This window comes from Diabrotica undecimpunctata, chromosome 1, assembly GCF_040954645.1.
Source record: "Diabrotica undecimpunctata isolate CICGRU chromosome 1, icDiaUnde3, whole genome shotgun sequence".
Taxonomy (NCBI): domain Eukaryota; kingdom Metazoa; phylum Arthropoda; class Insecta; order Coleoptera; family Chrysomelidae; genus Diabrotica; species Diabrotica undecimpunctata.
Window position 1 is genome coordinate 162,240,916 of NC_092803.1, and position 15,675 is coordinate 162,256,590.

General features: G+C 34.5%; 1 protein-coding gene and 1 pseudogene across 2 annotated transcripts in view; both read left to right on the forward strand.

Moving 5' to 3' along the window:
* ftz-f1 (ftz transcription factor 1) overlaps positions 1–15,675 on the forward strand; it is a 520,286-nt gene that overhangs the window by 420,758 nt on the left and 83,853 nt on the right. The gene's annotated exons all lie outside the window — the stretch shown is intronic.
* Positions 6,304–9,017, forward strand: LOC140442476 (heat shock protein 83-like; annotated as a pseudogene).

Genomic DNA, 15,675 nt, shown 5'->3' on the forward strand with positions numbered 1-15,675 from the left:
AATAATATTATAAGGAGTCATGGCAAATAATAATACTTTGTCCAAAACAAAAGAGTGATGGAAGAAGACTTATCTCGTGGTTAAACAATTTGAGAGCTTGGTTTAACTGCACTTTCGCTGTTCTCTTGATCAGAACAGCGGTATCAAAAGTGCGAATTACCCACCTTTTAAATTAGATGGCACATGAAGTGGTTTTTGATTTAAAGTTTAAGCCTAGAACGGAGAATAGTAATAAAAATTATGAAAAATTACCAGAAAGATTGGTTTTTTTTTTAATTATACCGTTCACGTTATAATAGTTTAAGGAGATATCATTTTAGTATCCCAGTATGTGACTGAATAATTGACACTTACGTCTCCACCCACTAGAATATTAAAATTCTGTTGAATTAAAAATTTTCAGGGGAAATTAACCGAATCATTTTAATATAAAACCGAGCAACACCTTATTTCTTACGACCCATGACACAGATAGAACAGGACGATTTTTACAAACCTCAAATTTTTGTTGTTCAATGGTATGTGCAATGTTGCACACATAACCCAGTTGATCATTGCACCGTGATATTCTCGAAAACATTTAGTTGACATTTAGCCTATAGCTCGGTAGATGGAAAAATTTAAAAACAAAAATCAATCCTACATGTATATTGTTCAAGTCGAAGTCCCTACCCATGTTTATGTTCAGATTAACAATGTAATTAGGCTTGAAATGCCTTGTATATGACATTCTGTTACTTTTCATTAAATTATGTAGGAAATAAATCTTGGCAGCTCTTTTCTATGGCCTAGAAAAATGACCATATTCTTAAGTTAAATATTTTTTAAAATGGAACAAATCATTATTATTGTTTGTTGTTTTAACGTTTAAAAAATGTATTAGATATGACAGCATAGTGTGTGGAAAACCAATAACAAAAATAATAAAATTAAATATTGGTATTATAAAATCGAGACTTCTACATCGGAAGCCATTTTGCAAATATTCTTCTTCTTCTACTGGCGCTACAACCCTTTGTGAGTCTTGGCCTGCTTAACAATGTTCTTCCATTCTGCCCTGTCGGATACTTTCCTTCGCCACTGCCTGATGTTCATGGTTTTAAGATCCCTCTCTACGTCGTCTATCCATCTTTTACGGGGCCTTCCTCTGTTCTTTTTTCTTGGGGCTTCCATCTCTGGACTACTTTTACAGCTCGATTATCTATTTTGGAAACGAAATAAACTAGTTCTCATAATTGAATCGTATGTGTCTCACTTATACTGACATTTCAGTTTGTGTCATTTGATCACTTGAAAACATAATACAAACTTTAACCCAAGAATCAATCGAACCCTTTTATCTAATCATGAAAGCGAAACACTCCTTTGGTAATTCTATTGTAATTCATGAGGAAAACAATTATAATACTATCTACCCCAAGCCAACAAAGTATTTGCTTTAAGATTTAGTTTCATCTTAATATCGACATCAAATTCTATTTCATTTCATACGATATGTTTATTTTCGTTATTAATTTAAAAAAGCTGATACCGTTTCTGCTGGTCGACTTCCTTTTTAAATATTGGTAGCCACATTCTACTGTATTATAATGAACGTACAATTGTACAATTTGTTGTAAAATAAGTACTTCATTAGTATTTTAAGATTTGGTTCTTTAAATATGAAAATAAAAGTTGATAATTAAAATTGTATAAGAACAACAAAAATTTGTCATTGAAAGAGTGAATTATTATACCCGACATCTCAAATTTAGTTGACAAACTCCGGCATTCACGCGCGGTTGTAAAAATTCTTCGAGTAGGGACATATAATTCCCGGTTAGTTTTACAATTACGTTGGCACTATGCCGTATAATTTAATAATTTTAAGTATGTTATTTACAATTTAAACCCAATCACTGCTTGGTTTTGGGGTTAGTTACGCAAATACTCCAAAAGTAAGTAATCTAAACCACATTTTTCATATAACAGTCAAAATTTTACATTTACGTTTTTCTCAACTTAGCGGGATTACTTACTTCTTAGGTTCACTCAAGATGGACTGATAAGTTTTTACTTCGGATTTTTTAATTAATATTGTATACAGCCAACTACCGGGAGCTATGACATTTTAAGAGTCTTTTTCTTGTCTATTTGTATATCTATCTCCTTCGAAAATAAAGCTTTCGAGATTTTTTCGTGCTCTGTATTTGAGGATATTATACTCGTATATCATCTTGTCACCCTCCCTTGTATGAATTCGATGATATAGATTTTTATACTCTTGTGATACTACTACTTTCGCTTTCTTTATTTTTGTTTTTGAAAGTCATCTCTTATAGACCAGTCGTATTACAGCCAATCGATTTATTGTACATTTTCCATTTGTTGTAATACCTATTCCAGAAGTTTGGAACCCTCTAGTCGATTACTATAGTCCGTTTGCTCAGCTTTTTTGGCAACGAATATCTTGACATATTCATTGTCGGGAACATTCAACACAAAAATTCCTACCACTCATTAACAGCTGAAATAAACTTACTATTGCAAACTTCTGTAATTAAAAAAAAAAGAATAATCCTGAATAACGAGAATGTATATTCATTCATCATCATCATTGGTGCTTCAGCCCTAAAGTAGAGCATCGACCCTCCCTAGTCTATCTCGCCAGTCAGCCTTATCCATTGCCAACCGTTGCCAGTGTGCTATTTTTCTAGCATCTTCATAATATAGACCACATCATTCCATCTAAGTTTTGGCCTACCTCTCCCTCTACTTCCCACCGGCGCGGCTGGGAAATGAAGATTCGTCTGGGAGGATTGTTCTGCTGCGATCTTGCTCTATGATCTGCCCGTCTTAGTCTTCCTATTTTTATGACAAATATCACGTCCTTACCACCACATATCTTTTTGAATTTGTGGTATTTCTATATCTAATATAATCTTATTACCTGCTCCTCCAAATACCGTTTTCACAGAGACCAGCGAATATTCCTCTCAGGATTCTTCGTTCAAATATGAGCAGAGGTTTTCGTCTGTCTTGGAGATTGTCCATGTTTTCGATCCATATATCAGCACTGGCAGTATAAAGGTTTTGTACATTGTTTTTTTTATTTTGTGACTTAAGCTTCTACTTTTCATGTTTTTATGAAGCCCAAAATAGCACTTTGCTTGCCAGAATTATTCTCCTTTTGATTGCTTCGGTTATAAAGCTGCCATTGTTATTCGTTATTCTTATAGTTCTATGTATATCCCTCAATTTTGCTTAAAACTTTTTATTTGTAAATACTAATCTATAAACGATTTGAATACAGAAGCTTCAACAATAATTGATAAATCAATCGTAGTTTGTCTTAAAATGAATTGACGACATTTCATATTCCACCAATATTTCTTTTCACTTCCCCACATTTACACTCCAAAATTGACAAATTAACTACTATTATTACACAGAAAAGTTGCTATTAGGAACTTGTAGTTCATGAATAAATATACAAAGTCGCTTTTAAACGACTGCATGCAACTTTTTGACCCAGTTGCCAGTTAATTGAGGTAAACTACATCTGGCAATATTTTACTTTGTTTCAGCATTATCGCGATCTAATATTAGCTGTAATTATTTTAATTAAAAAGCTAATATTTTATTGCAAAATAGGTGGTTCATGAATTTTAATGAAATCATTTAGATAATTTATGGTCTTGCCTCTGGATCTGTTTAATAAAAATGGTCTTAGGTGTTTTTTCGACATTTTAATAGATATGAGAAAAAAATATATATAATGTTGGGACATGATGTTGGGAGATTGCTAGAGTGGAGTTATCTGATGCGTTAAGGATGTTAATAAGTTCTTCCCAATCTGATGGTCTACAACTACATTAGGAAGGTTGAAAATTTTTTTTAAAAATAACTTGGATATACAACTTTACTTCACAAACTAAACAAGTAATTTTTAAAACAATATCCCATAGCATATGTATTTAGTTAGGTATAGGTTATAGCTCTCCCTATAAACATGGGTTATGTTCATGCCTTTCAATAAATCGATAGTAACATATTTTGTTCATTCTAAATTTAGGTATAATATCTTTCACCTTTTTGTGTGTATTAAGCTTCTGGCCTTAGAGAAGAAGATATAGACTTTTCAATAGTCTACTTCCTTATCTATTTCATGCAGCACTACGTGATTAATTCCAGAATTAGCAAATGATTTCCTTGTGGCCTTACGTTTTTTTTTAATATCTATTTATCCTATGACTTCAGCGTCATACATTACCATAGTTTTTTTTTTCAAAAACTTTGAAAGTTACTTCTACCTTTTACCAACAAACCAAATATTCTATGCAATTTTTACAGCAGATCATTTTACACTATTGTAACATTTCAGTCTATTAAGATTCAGATTTGGGAAGTTGGTGCTGATCAATTTCCAAACTTCCAAATAACATTTACTAACAATATCATATCTTTTTGTTTTGTCTTCTTGTTTTTGAACATAATAATCGTAATAGTCTATTAAATTAAAACAAACAGCAAGATATACATTATACTTAATAAAATACCTCACATGCCCAGGTTTTTCTACGAGGTTTCTTCGACAACTACGACTAACCAAAAATTTTAAACCTTCGTACTTATTCCAACGATATTCCAAATTGACAATACTTTATATGCAGGTGAATGCATTTAAGTCCTGGAAATAGTTACTTAGTAGCGAATATCTTGAGTATAGACGAATAGTATACTTTACTATAATCAAGGTTAGAATGAAAATTCGAAGTGGAAGATTCTGAACGCGGACGTGAAAGAGCGTGGGAAACCATGTGTAGAATAAATTTTCATTATCAACGAGTAACGGACGTTATTTTCCCCATGACAGATAATATGAGTCAAAAACAATTAAATCTACACAAAACAATTCTTTGTGACAATTATACGTTAAATTAATACTTATATTTGTAATATTTGAACACTTATTGAAATGAAAAACGGGTGCATTTCATACCTTCAGATGTGAGGCAGACTGGAAACAGTGGTGTAGCAGAAAGAATTGGATGTTGGGAGAAAGTTTACCGACAATTAGATCTAGTAATTAAACAATTATTTACTCCTATATACATTTGCTATGTCCGGATTTTTTAGTTTAGTAATATTTATTTTTTCTATCCTTTTTCCGATCTCCCTATTTTGGTTGGATATTCTTTCTTTAAACCGTGCCTTAATCAAAATAGTGATCACTATCTATGTTTGTTCCTCTGAAAGACCTGGCGTGTACAATATCTAAAAGTGTCTTGTATGGATGACTATTGTATTAAGATCTATTTGAATAATTTTTTATTTTAAAGTTAATATATGTATGTATTTTTGGAGGAGTAAATGACTTAATAAATTGAGATTTATTTGATTAATTGTTTTATTTCCAGTTCCCTTATGTATATATTTGTGGAGGAGTCGTGTCCCACATATTACCATATTCTTAACCACAGCAAAATTATGAGTCTCAGTCCATTGTCATTTGAGTCTGCATGTAGTCCTTCACCAATGGTGGGAGAAAAGATATTCACTCTTCCGACTTTGGCACTAAAGTCCTTGCTGTTATTTTAACATCATTTTTTGGCCACTTATCGCACTCGCGTGTCCTCTTTTTCTACGTTAGGTGCTTTTTCCTTGAGTACCGTGCTTGTATTAGGCATGGATAGCTTCTATGACCATTTGCCGATATTATTCTCGATCTTGCGCAGCATCTATTCCATCTGCTGATAAGCCAGACCATTGACGAAGGTTTCGCAGCCATGAATATTTCTTCCCACCAATTCCTCTTTTTACATCGATCTTTCCGTTGAGTTTTAACTGCAGTATCCAGTATCTGCTACCTCTCATTATATGCCCTAGATATTTAAGTTTTCTCTTTTTTATCATCTTCGTCAAGTCACCTTCGCCTTGACCTGTTGTGTTTAAGACTGTTGAGATGCGTCGAACCCATATTTTGAGGATTCTATGATATGACCACATCTCAAAGGCTTCTAATTTGTTTATTATATTAACCTTCATGGTCCAGGTTTCACATCCATATAGTAATACAGGATACACATAATATTTTAGGAACTTGATTCCTAGTTGTAGGTTCACCTGAGAATTGCACAGTATAGATCTAAGTTTCATAAATGCTTTTCTTTTATAATTTCTATACAAGTTTTAATTTCTTCATCTGGATTTAGTGTCTCATTGATCAAAAATGATGTATTTATGTCCATTTCCAATATCCAATGTACCATGTCTCTAGTGACTTGATCTATAACGAATTGAAGATCTTCGATACTTTCAGCCATGATCGCTGTGCCACCGGCATATCCGATGTTGTTAATAGTTTCTCCCTCAATGCGAACTTCACATTGCCCTTTCAAGGCTACGTTAGGTGTATGAATACTTATATTAACATTATAAAACTTTCCTTTAAGTCTTATTCGACATATTCTGTGATCAATAGCCTTGAAGTCAATTACGCTGTATTTAACACTGCTGCTCACAATAAATCCGGTACTTCGCGACGGATAGGCTGTCCGCTGTGATAATTATTGTAGTTCTTTTTTTACAGGATTTCTGGGCGAGTCCACCTCATCAAAGCAATGATGTCTGCTTTGGGTTTATGAATTTTTTTTATTTAAGCAGAGCTGAAGCTCCAGTACGATAAAAGCTTTTTACATTCCACGTGCAAAATTTTCAAATTGTTGTCCTTATTTCGTTTTGCTAGTTCTCCGTAGGCTAGACAGTCTCGCTTCTTTCTTTATAGCTTTAATAACATGGAATTTTTTACAGAATTGGATAATTAGCCCAACGACAAACTTACTTTTCGGGTGACCATTTCACCTGCTCTCGTCAGTTCCCGACCCAACTTTCTATCCGGGTTGGACACTGGTTCTCCAGTTGGGTTGTTTAGTTTAACAGGCTAAGTGGATTAAATTGAAACCAACTCCATATTTTTACTCCATTTTTAAGAACTCATCACATAATAATCGCTGGGAACAAAATTTGAGGAATACGACGAATAGTTTACTAATGTAAAAATCAGTCCAAGATTCATATTCAATCAAAATTTTTGGGTAGCCGTGTTATTCTGATGGAAAAGTATTTTCTTTTCTAGAAAATGAATCCGTTTTTCTTCGATTTTGTCGCTAAGTTGTTGCTATACAGTGAGACCACATAATTATCGAACAATCCTCGTATTATACAACAAATTCTAGTTAATATTTTATAATCTAGCCTATCGGCTTTCTATGACCTTGAAATTGCATAACTAGTTATCTCGACACAAAGAACTTCTTTATTACCGCCATTGAAGAGTGAACGATATTAATAGCTGCAGACGCATTGCGAGTTCTTGGTTAGTATGCCAAATAATATCTGCAAATGCATATAACATCCGTCCTTAGCAATTTGCTAAAACTAGGACTGAAATAGAATTCTATTTGTAGATCGTCGCTTTTTAGTGTCTGTGTGGAAATATATGACGGCACTTACAGATAAAATGGACTTTTTAAAAGGAAATTTGTCGTTGTGAGAGGAAGTCCTATTTTTCACCAAATGGATTAATGCAGGTTTTAAATTTGTCCATATAATGTCCGGTTTGTAAAGTTTTCTATTTAATTTCTATTTTAAATTCCATTTCTATGTGATGGATTTGACCGTTACTTGATGGAAGTTCTTTTTGTGTAACAATAAAACACTGAAAACTTTTGTTTTCAACACTTCCACAAATTTTACTATAATTTCGGCAGAGTGCCTTTCTTAAATTATAATAAAATTTGTGACAGCGTTGAAAACAAAAGTTTTCAGTGTTTTATTGATTGATATTCTATTTCTATTTAATTTTTAAAGAAAATTCATTTTCTATTGAATTATTTACGAAAATTTACATGAAAAGATTAATGGCTGTATTGGACCCTTTGAGACAATTTTCTAAGAGGTCAAATGATATGAGCTCGATGAAACGACAATCATTTTGATTTTCCTGATATTGATATGTAAGCCTTACATTATACTAACCATAGATAGTTTATCAAAGAGTCTCTGGGATCTCCCAAATTATTGACTATTACAGCTGTATCGTAGCTGATGCTGTTGGCAAGAACTCCATTTATCGCTATTCCTGCTTCCTCATCCTCCAATGCTTCACGGACATTATATTCAGCGTATAAATTGAATAGCATTGGCGAGAGAATACATCCCTGTCGTACACACTTCTGAATACTTATTTTAGTGTTTGGCATTCAAGTTTTATTGTTACGGTTAGACCCCAGTATAGTCTTGATATTATTTCTAAGTCTTCAAAGGTTTCCAGTAGTTTCTCAAAGCATAATTAAGGAGAGCGTAAAGTAACAGTCTCAACTCAATACCTACCCAATTAAATTGCTTGTTGAAAAAGAAAGAGAAAAGGAATTAAGTGATGTGAAGGTGGATGAGAAAGAAGTAAGAAGAAGTAAATAAGGGCAAACCTAAAAGTGATGATGTAGGGGAGGAATAATATGAAGACAAGCGAAAAACAAGAAAACCTTTTAAGGAAAAATACCCCCATGATCAATTAAATAAAACTAAACCAATCTGGACCAAAAATGCTGATGATATCACCCAGTAACAATATGGTGAATTCTACAAATCTTTGAAAAATAAGAGAAGATTACTTGACAATCAAATAATTTATCTTTGAAGGATATCTTGAATTTAGAGGTCTGTTGTGTGTTCCTCATTGTGTAACTTTTGATTTATTTAGAAACAAGACACACACCAAATTAAATATAGAGTTACGGAGAGTTTTCATCATGGATAACTGTGAAAACCTCATCCCTGAATATATTAAGTTAATTAAGAGAGTAGTAGATTCTGAAGATTTACCTCTTAACGACGTTTCGGGAGGTATGTTGCAACAGAGTTACAACAGAATAAGTTTCTTAACAAAAACGCAGTTCCGCAAAAACTTCGTTAAACAAGATTTGGAACTCGCTGAGGCGAAAATGGAAGTTTTAGTTGTTCTCAAAGTGCATTAAATTGTTAATTGATCAAAAATTCACAAAACGATTCAAACTTTACCACGCTGTATTGACCCATGCGTTAATGACGTTGCATGATACCACTAGTTGATGATTATCTATTTCAACAATTTAAGGAATATGTTTGAAAAAGTGCCACTAAAGAGAGCCCAGAATTATCTGAAGTGAAGGCTATGGCAAATAAAATGTTTTTCTCGAAAACAAAAAAACCATTCTTGGTACCTTATGGGGCTGAAACTTAGAGTGTGAACGCTAACAAAGAAGAAAGCAAAGAAATAAATGGAAGAGAAATTAATAAAATAGAATTTTAAAAGCTGAAATGGGATAGTTTCCGGGACTTGGCTATATACCATAGTTGTTAAAAAACTTTAATGTCGAAGTGAAAACTTTTGCTGTAATTGCTATATATTTAATGAAGTCAAAAATCCAAGTGGATTAAAACAGTTAATTTTTTTTTCAGAAAGAACATTTTTGGACTTATCAGTCCATCTTCAGTGAACTTTAAAATATTTGCGCTAATAACTGTAACACCAAGCAGTGGGGGGTTTCAATTGAAAACTACGTACTTAAAAGTATGAAATTAAACGACATAATGCCGATAAATGTAGATTTAACTCTCAGGGAACAGTATGTCCCTGCTCAAAAGCACTCACATCAGTCTTGGTCTGCAATATAGCCAGCCAACTGACCTGACATGTCGGAAATAATGGGATGTTATTAGAATAAAAAATATTTATTGCAATATAACATATCCACTTCTGGAATATAATCACGTTTTTGCCACTTTTTTTTTCAATAAGAAAAAAAGTGTCGCTAAAAATGTATGACAAATGGTTGGTATACCTGAAGACTGGATCTTTTTAAAGCGCTGGTGAAAAATAATTGCGAAATTCATAACGCAAAGACACCAAAGGACAAAATGTATTAATTTCTGGATTTCACCTTTTTTTTTTCAGGAAATCAATTTTTGTTACCAAATGTGCCCGTCACTAATTTTTTTATATTCTCCTTAAATTATAGTCTCTCCGGTTCTTCTTAATATCATAAATTTGAAATATGATTCAAAAATTATAGAAGTCATAAAAGATCATTCTTTTTTACAAAATAAAGCTATATTTTATGACAAACTTATTTAAATTTTATCGTAATATACCGACCAACAACACTATTCTCTCGGCTTTCGAATAATCTCTTATTACATTAAATTTCAGCATATCTTATTCTCATTGCTCAACATAGACCGGCTAGTTAGCAAATACTTTGTGGCAGTTTTGTAAATCGGTAAGACTGCATTTATACGATCAGGTAAACGATTTTTTCGAATACAAAGTTTTTATAATATATATGGCAAAGAAGTATTTACATTAGTATTTACACAATTAACGAGAATCTAAGATGTCCTGCAAAGTACTGGGAAGGTATCGTTATAGAAATTCAATCACATATTTACATTTTTGAAAGTAATAAAAAAAAATAGTAACACAAAAACGTTTGGCTAAAACGACTGATGTCTGAGGAAAAGCAGTGAACATGGCATCAAAAACCAATAAGTTATTAGCTGACTAAAAAATTTGTTTAACTCAATTTATTAAAAGTTGCGAAGTAATGCGAAGGATAGGAAAAGACCCAGAAATTTTGTCAACGATCAAACGAAGAAAACTCGAATATTTGGGTCACGTGATGAGAGGACATAAATACGCATTACTTCAAAATATAGGAGGAAAAATAGAAGGAAAACGGAATCCAGGCCGTAGAAGAATGTCATGGCTGCGTAATTTGAGAGTGTGGTTTGGCTGTACCACTAATGAACTCTTTAGGTCAGCTGTAAACAAGGTCAGGATAGCCTTGATGATTTCCAATCTCCGATAGGAGTGGCACAAGAAGAAGAAGAAGATTAATAGTTTCTTGATAATTTTAATCACTGCATTCATGCATTGTAGAAGTGTATTCTAGAAATCTAAACTAACGAAAAAATAAAAGAAATCATCATAATGATATCGTAACTTAACAACCTAGATGGTACGGAGATGTTTAGAGAATGACCAAAGAACAACTTTCAAAGCAAATCCTAATGTGGACTCCAAACAAAAGAAGAAAAAGGGGAAGACTTCGTTTGACCTGGAGACAAAGCATAAACAGGGAAATAAGAGAATGAGAACTAGAAGAAAATCTTTCGACGGACCAAGATCTGATATATTTCATGTTTAACCTAAAACTAAGATTAATATTATTATAAGAATTAATATTAGGCTCACCAGGTTTCTGGGTCGAACCGCGTCTCTGTCTCCTGATGCCCAGACACTACTACACTGTTCACTAATCACTGCCCTACTGTAGGAGCAGTGATTAGTGAACAGTGGGGGCTCAGGAGAGTGAGACTCGGAAGACCCGAAAAAAACATCAGAGAAGATGTTGAAAGCTCGGCGAAGTGATAATCGACGAGGTTCAGCTCGGAATCCTGGTGAGTTTAATACTAATTGTTATTAGTTATTTAACCAACAAGTGTATTAATAAGGGCGATTAACAACTGAGATATTTTAACGCGTGAGCAAAGCGAGCGCGTTAATGTTCGAGATTGTTAATCGCCATTTTAATTCACGAGTTCGTTACAAAACTTTTCCGTCGACCGTACTTTTCAGAAATAAAGATTTCTTAGTTTAAATATTTATTTACTTAACGATAAACAACAATTTTTTCAGCTTTTATTGACTTTATTCAAAGTTTCCTTAGTGGTAGTTTTATTATAGTAAACATTAATATTCGAAATGGTGCAATTACTGAAATTAAAGGAAGATATTGATAAATGATTATCTGCTGTGTAGCATTTTGACAAATTTATATTTAAGTCTTCTTGGACCTCTGTAAATTCTGTGGTAGAAGAAGAAATTCTGGTGGAGTTAAATTAAACTCTTCGTCAATATCCATCCTTTGATTTTTCAAATACACAGAATTTTAAACAATAAAGTAAATAATGACATACAATGACACTAATGACAGATAGTACTAACAGCGGCTACTTCATTTTAAATTAATTTTTTAGTGGGAATATAAATAGGTATATGTTTGGTTGCTTACACCACAGGTCACTGCCAATCACAGAGCGTTTAATTAATTTATGCAAGCAATGTACGAGTATGTTGTGTTGCCTATAATAAAATCGTTCATTAATAGAAAATCATTCATTAATAGGGGTCATTAATCAATGATTTTGAGGGTGTTAAAATTGATCATAAATGGACGGTCGACGGAAAAATAATATCAATCTTAGTTGTAGGTTTAATTGTACTACATAGGTATATCGATGGAAGGTAACCGTAAATGACTATTTGGTCGTCATCAGTACGGTGCAGCCAAGTTAGAAAAGGACATGCTTCTTTTCTAAATGTGCATTTATATTATCCGAAATGACATTATAAGCCACAACGAGATATTATAAACACTTTTATGTGCAGTTTACACTGTTATACACGATATATTATTTACACCGATAATCATAAGAGTATTGTTACGTAAAAATATGAGTCATAGTTTTAACCTTTAAAACATGTTTTTAATCTAATATGTTGTAGAGTTTACGAGAGGCCTCGATTTACCTGAGCGACCTTCCAGAACCGATATGAGGGAAATCCAGTTTGCTTTTACCGTTTCGCCATCGAAGGTTTTAGACTATTCGAGATAACGGCACTGGTATATAATAACGGAACTTTATTTGGAAGGGACAGTTAATAAAGAAGATTCGCGCTCGCGATATTATTATTGTTACGCTCGCCTACTAATAAATTATTGTATATTTAGTGATAAATAAACTTATATAAATTATCGTGCCTTTTAATAAATTAAAGTAGGAACAATATAATAAATTAGTAAAGACATTATAAATTAAAGACATAACAATTAATAAATTCCTAACAGTGGTGCAGAAGTGTGATATAAAATAAATTGTGAAAATGGCTACGATTTATGAGCTGACAGTGACTAATTTAAGAAGACATCTTGAAGACAGAGAATTAGCTTCTACCGGAAAAAAGGCTGAGTTAGTCCAACGACTAAAGAACGCTTTGCTAGAAGAAGGACTAGATCCAGAGACTTATATATTTGAAGATGCTGTCCTCTCGTCGATTTCGAAAGTTTCTGGTGACATCGCATCATTAGAGAACAAAGTTTCTGACGATATTTCGAAAGTTTCTTCTGATGTAGCCAAAGTTTCTGGTGACATCGCGTCATTAGAAAACAAAGTTTCTAACGAGATTTCGTCCCTGGAAAGCAAAGTTTCTGCTAACATCTCTTCGGAAATCTCTAAAGTCACTTCTGAGATGTCTGCCCTCGACGATAGAATATCTTCGTTAAAAAACCAAGTTGCTGCCGATATGTCGGCCTTCGAAGAAAAGATGAAAGAGATGGAAAAGAAGCTGGAGGAAACAGGGACAGCAGAGAGAGGAAACAATCCAATTACAGCAGAGATAAAAGAAGACGAGACGAAATGTAAGTTGGAAACACGGCCGAAATTTGAAGGAAGTGGAAGTTCTGTGCATGTCAAAGTCCCAACTTTCGACGGAAAATCGTCATGGAACAACTACATGAAACAGTTCGAATCAGCTGCAAGAGCGAATGGATGGTCTGAAAAAGAAAAGGCTGTAAACCTGACTATCGCTCTTCGAGGAGATGCCTTAGATGTGCTTCAGACCATAGCCGTAGAGGAGACCGATGATTTCGAACAACTGAAGAAGAGGTTAAATATGCGATATGGCCACGAACATTTGGAGCATGTATATCAGTCGCAGCTTAAAAATCGTAGACAGAAGAAAGATGAGGCTCTTCAAGAATATGAAGTAGATATTGCCAGATTAGTACGATATGCTTATCCAACAGCTCCCGAAGACATGATGGAAAAGTTGGCCGTTCAAACGTTTATTGATGGTCTTCGTGATCATGAAATGCAGAGAACACTACGATTAGCTCGTCACAAGACGCTGGTTGATGTCTTATCCGCCGCCCTCGAATATGAGTCAGCTACGCAGGCCTCTGGCGGTTACAGTAAAGTTAGGACTGTAAAAGAGGAAGAAGATGAAGATAAACTTGACCAGCTCGTTAATATGATAAAAAGCATGACATACAAGAAAACGAAGACCATCAGATGCTGGAATTGTGGCGAAATAGGACACGTACGAAGCTCCTGTAAGCACCCTAGGTACGACGCAAATCAAGAAACTCACCATCAGGAAAACTAGAACGGGTCAGCCTTAGGGGGGCAGCTTCGACCCAGAACTTTTCCAAAGACCCTCTCATACTAATAGCTTCTTTGAAATGTCGTGAAGATAGTGTATATGTAGATGGAGACATAAATGGTAAAAAGCATACGTTGTTGGTGGATACCGGAGCGACCAGAACCATTATACGCCCGACAGTTATAAACAGCCGAAAGAAACTGTTACCAACGAGGTTACGACTTCGGACCGCTACAGGTGAAAATGCCAACATTCATGGAGAAATCCAGGTACAATTGGGAATTGGGGCAGAAAAGTTTGTCCATACTGTTATAGTTGCTGACATCGAAGAGGATGTTATATTAGGAATGGACGTAATGAATATGCATGGATTCCAATTGGATTTTAAGAATAAGGTTATCAAAGTTGGCAACGAGGAGGTATTTCTCCATCCACATAATGACAACACTGTGCAAGCAGCCATTACAGAAGATACAGTCGTGCCTGCGAGAAGCGAAACGATCATAGTAGCGCGACTACAGGGAATTGTAGACGAAGGGAGACCTGTTATGATGGAGCCTTGGAACCACGACGATGAGGTTGGCCGTGGAATCATAATTGGAAAGGAATTGGTGATTTCGGCTAAAGAAATTCCTGTGAGACTTATCAATGTCAACGACTACCCAGTGACCATAAAGAAAGAGACAAAAGTAGGAACTTGTGTACCTGTGACATCCATAATTCGTCAGGCGACAACATCTGATAATTCCAACGACAAATTCGACCAAATGGTTGCAGTTGCAGGACAGTCTCTAAATCAGATGGAGAAAAGGAAATTAAGGGAATTTCTTCGGCAGTATCGTGATATTTTCGTACCGAAAGGAGGAAAGACGGGAAGAACTACCGTTGTTAAGCATAAAATTGATACTGGTAATGCTAAGCCAATTCGTCAAACAGCTCGACGATTACCACAGGCGAAGAGAGAGGAAGCTGAAACGATTGTTCAGGAAATGAAGAAAGACGGGGTGATAGAACCTTCTACGAGTCCATGGGTCTCTCCGGTGGTCCTGGTTAAGAAGAAAGACGGAACGACGAGGTTCTGTGTGGATTACCGTTTGTTGAACAACGTTACCAAGAAAGATAGTTATCCTCTGCCTCGGATCGATGACACATTGGACACATTGGCTGGAAGTAAATTGTTTTCTACTTTGGATTTGAAGTCTGGATACTGGCAGGTAGAAATGGACCCAGTAGATAAAGAAAAGACAGCCTTCACCACAGGATCTGGATTGTGGCAATTCAACGTTATGCCATTTGGACTCTGTAATGCTCCTGCGACATTTGAGAGGCTTATGGAAAATGTGTTGAGAGGGTTATCTTGGAAAACATGCCTGGTTTATTTAGATGACATAATCGTCTTGGGGGAGACATTCGAAGATCATTTGAGGAAT